The following is a 6,000-nucleotide window of genomic DNA, read 5'->3' on the forward strand; positions in this document are numbered from 1 at the left end:
GTTAGATAGTGCCGTTCACATTCAAGTCAGCCAGGTCTCCTCTTTCCATTTGTAGCCCCACAATCATCTCTGCAAAGGCCTTCAACAACCCACCCCAAAATCTCTAAATTGTAGGCATATCTCAAACCAATCAAATTGACAATCCAGATTAAACATCACAATGTGTAGACTGATCAGATAACAAATTCTTGGTAAAAATTTAACTATTACTTGCATGGGTTCCTACATTGTAATAAAGAAACTTAGATGAACTGCGAAATTAATTGCCTGTTGGGTTTCCCACCCTGTTGTATTCTCTCCTTTTTTCCCCCTGTGTTACAATATTTTGAAGAAATAAAAAAAAATCCTTTTAAATGTTAAAATGTAAATATCTTTCAAAAATCACTACATTTACCAAAGATGCTTTTAAGTGGCAGAAACATCTAAAATACCTTCAAAGGGAGACTAGCATGCAATTGCTTCTAGCAACTATTGAAATTTTGATAATTACAAATGCTATGCATTTTATGCTAATTCATATTTTGCTCATTTAAAATAGCAAAGCTTAAAATATTAATGAAATCTCATTTTATGAACAAATTTTGAAAAAATAATGCAAGTGCTTATTTTCATTTTTCTCCTGTGGGATAATTGTGGATTATTTGAGGATTGAATAATAAGAAATCTTAAAGAAAACAAGCTTTCCAGAAAAACGCCTTTGCCCTACTGTGGTTTTCTTTTCCTAGGAAGTCAGATTCCTTGTTTTAAATAACAGATCAAAATAGTTCTAGTCCGTGCTTAGTCTCTTTTGTCTAAAGACTTAAGTAAATTTGTTTTGACTGAAGTAAAACATACACACAGAAAAATACACAAATCACAAGGGCACAGCTTGGTGCATTTTTACAAATGTAAAACATCATTTTAATCAACATATATGTCTAGAATCAGAACATTCCAGAATATTAGAAGCTTCCTTTATGCTTATTGGCCATTACTACCCACTACCAGGCTAACTTCTTAACTTTTAAAGCCAGTGATTGATTAGCTTTGTTTGTTGTGAACAATACATAGTCACTGAATATGTATGTGTGTTTAGCTTATTTTATGGAGTATTTCAGCTGAATTTTTTCCTCCATAGAAATTCAGATTAAATCACATTATTCATTGCAGTTAAAACTAACCTTTATGTATTTAACATTTTTCTAGTATCTAATATATTTTATAAATATAAATAATTTGATTTAATAATAACATTAGTCCCAAAGCAGGTAACATTATTATCTGAAATTTTTTTTGTGAACGCAAAGACTTAAGATTGGTAAGTAATCTTCCCAGGATAGGTAAATTCAAAGGATGAAAGAGAAAGTCTAAACTCATATCTCTCTACCTACACAGCCTGAACCCTCAACATTGCTATGCCTATCTATATTCTCACTTGGCTGTTATATAAGAGATATGCTTGATTCTGGTGAGAATTCAGTTTTTAAAATCTTGGTTTGTTGATAAGCACTTTTGGACATATATCAAATAGTTTTAAAATGAACAATAGTAATACATGATATTTTATAAATCAAGACAAGGAGCTTCTTTTATATACTATAAAATATCTGTTAACTATATACTGAATAATGACAGAATATTTTTTTGTTTGTTTTGTTTTGTTTTTTGTGTTTGGATTTCTTTTTGCAGTACTGGGGATAGAACCCAGGAGCATTCAACCTCCAAGATACACCACAGCTCTATTTTTTATTCTTTTTTTTTTTTTAAACAGGGTCTTACTAAGTTGCTGCCCTCACTAAGTAGCTGAGGCTGGCCTCAAACTTGAGATCCTCCTGTCTCAGCCTTCCGAGAACTGGGTTTACAAGTGTGTGCCACCATTTCCGGCTTGACAGAATTTTTTTTAGGCTTAAAAATTAGAAGATACAATGGGCGTGGTGGCGCACGCTTGTAATCCCCTCGCTTGGGAGGCGGATCGTGCAGGTTCGAAGCCAGCCGTGCTGGCCTAAGAAACCGTTTCAAAAATATAAAATAGGCCTGGGAGTGGAGCCCGGAGTTAGAAGGGCTTCCAGGAACCCCAGTACCACAAAATAAATAAATAAATAAAAAATTAGAAGGTACACATATCTGGGTGTGATGGTACATACCTATAACTATAGTACTTAGGAGACTGAGACAAGAGGATCACAGGTTTTATGTGAGCCTCAGCAACTTAGTGAGGCCCTCAGTAACTTAGCGAGAAACTGTTTCAAAATAAAAAATAAAGCCAGATGAAGTGGTACATGCTTGTAATCCCAGCATTTGGGAGGCTGATACTGGGGGATCACAGTTCGAAGACAGCCTCAGCTAATACTTAGTGCGGCCCTTTGCAACTCAGTGAGACCCTGTTTCAAAATAAAGAATAGGAAATAGGTCTAGGGGTGTAGCTTGGAGGTAGAATGCCCCTGGGCTCCATCACCAGTACGGCAAATAAATAAATAAATGAATAATAAATAAATAAACAGGGCCAAGGATATAGCTTGGAGATAGAAAGCCCCTGGATTCAATGCCTAGTACCCCTCCCCCACACGCACAAAATTAGAAGTTATACAAATATGTCAGAAATACTCATTCACTGTAGCTCCCCCCTTTGCTTCCCTAACAGTTGGTAAAATTTATTTATTTATTTATTTTATTTATTTTTATTATTTATTTATTTATTTATTTATTTTATTGGTGCATTATATTCATACAACTTATTGGGGTAAAAAACTTGTGTGTACAAACATGTACTTATCGCTGATTTAACCCCTACCCAAATACCACCCCATTCCCTCCCCGTCCCTCCCTTCCTTGCTTGGCTTAGTGATTGACTTCGATATGTTTAAGTACATTGTGTGCTTTAGAGATTTTTCTCTTCCCCCTCCTTTCTCTTCCTTTAGGTTATCTTGTTTGCTCCTCTTTACTCCCTAACTCTCACATATTAGGGAAAGCATCTGATTTCTTATTTTTTGTGACTGACTAATCTCACTTAGCATAATGTCCTCCAGTTCCATCCATTTCCCTGGAAATGACGTAATTGAGTTTTTTTTGATGGCTGAGTAAAATTCCATTGTGTACATATCCCACAGTTTTGTAATCCATTCATCTGTTGATGGACATCTTGGCTGGTTCCATAGTTTGGCTATGGTGAATTGTGCAGCTATGAACATAGATACACATGCATTAGTTTGGTAGTTTGGTTTCTTTTCTTTTGGGTAGATACCCAACAGTGGTATTGCTGGATCAAATGGTAGGTGTGTTCCCATTCTTCTGAGGATTCTCCATACTGTTTTCCAAAGTGGTTGTACTAATTTGCAATCCCACCAACAATGTCTTAGAGTTCCCACTTCTCCACATCCTCGCCAGCATCTGTTGTTGTTTGTGTTTTGAATGATTGCCATTCTAGTTGGAGTTAGGTGAAATCTCAGGGTAGTTTTGATTTGCATCTCTCTGATTGCCAGTGATGTTGAGCATTTTTTCATGCATTTATTGGCCATTTGAATTTCTTCTTTTGTGAAGTGTCAATTTAGTTCATTTGCCCATTTTGTTATTGGATGCTTTGTTTTCTTAGTGTTGAGTTTCTTGAGTTCTCTGTATATTCTAGATATTAGTCCTCTATCGGAGGGGTAGGTGGCAAAAATCTTCTCCCATTCTGTTGGCTCTCGATTGAGGTTCTTGATAGTTTCCTTTGCTGAACAGAAGCTCTTCAGTTTCATGCAATCCCATGTATTGATTCTCCTTTTAATTTGTTGTGCCTTTGGGGTCTTATTGAGGAAATGTTTGTCTGTGCCTATGAGTTGTAGTGTTGGACCTATGCCCTCTTCAAGGAGCTTCAAAGTCTCTGGTTTAATTTCCAAGTCTTTGATCCATCGTGAGTTGACTTTTGTACAGGGTGAAAAAGTGGGATTAACATCCAATTTTCTGCATATGGTTAACCAGTTTTGCCAACACCATTTGTTGAAGAGGCTATCTTTTTTCCAGTGTAAGTTTTTGGCCCCTTTGTCAAAAATCAATTGGCTGAAAGTGTGTGGGCTTGTTTCTGGGTCTTCTGTTCTGCTCCATTGGTCTATATATCTGTTCTTTTGCCAGTACCATGCTGTTTTTATTACAATGGCTTTGTAGTATAGTTTAAAGTCAGGTATTGTGATTCCTCCTGCGTGGTTTTTGTTACTGAGAACTACCTTGGCTATTCTGGGCTTTTTGTTATTCCAGATAAATTTAAGGACTGATTTTTCTATGTCTGTGAGGAATGATCTTGGTAGTTTAATGGGCATTATTTATTTGATATATAATATTTATAAATACTTAAATAGTACCATGTGATTTTTCAGTAAATGTATATACTTTGTAATCAGGGCACAAATTCTTGTCTCCTGAAATATTTGTCATTTCTTTGCAGTGAAAACAGTTAAAAATCCTCCAATTTTTGAAATACAGTACATTATGGTTATCTATAGTCACTATTTTGTCCAATAAACCATTGGAACTTATTATTCATACTCTCTAGCTATAACTTACTGGTTTATCAACCTTTCCTGTTCCTGTTCCTCTCTGCCTTCATCCTCTTCAAACTTTGTTAACTCAACTTCTGTTCAATTAATTTCACTTTATAGACTCCACACATGAGTGAGAATATACGGTGCTCGTCTTTCTGTGCCTGGTTTTCTTTTTGTGTGTGGCAGTAGGGAATGAACCTACAGCCATTCTACCTCTGAGCTACACCCTCAGCTCGTCTTTATTTTTATTTGAAAACAGGGTCTTGATAGGTTGATGATAATCTCACTATTTTCTGAGGCTGGGCTCAAATCTGTGATCCTCCTCGCTCAGTCTTTCAAGTACCTGGATTGCAAGCATGACCCACCCCGTCCTGTTGTATTTCATCTAATATAATGTTCTCTGGTTTCACCCATACGGTTGATAGGCACTTAGCGTGATTCTATTTCTTGGCTACTGTTAAGAGTGCTGCAAAGAACATGGGAATGCAGATGTCTCTTCAACATGGTGATTTCATTTCCTTTGAATATATAAGCAAGAGTTGGATTGCTGGGACATATGGTAGTTCTATTTTTAATTTTCAAGAAACCTGTACACTATTTTTCATAATGTCTGTTATAATTTATGGCCACAGGGAAAAAAAATCTACAAGTGTTGCCATTTCTTCACATCCTCCCTATCATTTATCTTTAGTTTTGTAGTGTGCATGTGTTAGGGACTGAACTCAGAGCCAAGTGCACGTGAAGCCTGCCTTCCACCACTGAGCTACACTGCCAGCATCTTTAGCTTTGTTTGATAGTAGCCAGCCTAGGTGGAGAGAAGTGCTATATATCTTATTGTATCTTTTTATTTGCATTTCCCTAATGAATAGTGATGATGAACATTTTCTCATATATGAGTTGAACATTTGTATGTCTTCTTTTGAGGAATATCTATTTAGGTAATTTATCTATTTTTAAGTTGGATTATTTATTATGTTGTTATTGAGCTGTTTTTATTTCTCATAATTACTATAATTTATATTCTGAGCAAATTTCAGAAAAGCTCAGAAGTCTTTTTTGTGTCTTGGAAACATAATAAGCCTCAACTTTCATGAAGCAAAAATATGAAATAAATATTTAGTGGTCATAATTATAAACAAATCAATAATTAAAAACAATAAAAAGATCAGTTTCAAAGGATGATTTAAATAACATTTCTAATAAGTATCTATTAATAAATTATTAGCAAGTCAGGCATGGTGGCACACACTTGTGATCCAAGCATTTGGGAGGCTGAACTCAGAAGATTGCAGTTCATGGACAGCCTCAGCTACTTAGTGAGGCCCTCCGCAACTTAGTGAGACCCTGTTTCAAAATAACGAATAAAAAATAGGGTAGGGGCTATAGCTTGGAGGTTGAATGCTCCTGGGTTCCATTCCCAGACCTGCCCCCCCCAAAAAAAAGTTATTGGCAAAGTAAGCACTATAATCTAAAACTTTTCTTAGCTTATTTTTTTTTATTTTCAAAA

Source organism: Muscardinus avellanarius (assembly GCF_963383645.1).
Source record: "Muscardinus avellanarius genome assembly, chromosome: 4".
Classification (NCBI taxonomy): domain Eukaryota; kingdom Metazoa; phylum Chordata; class Mammalia; order Rodentia; family Gliridae; genus Muscardinus; species Muscardinus avellanarius.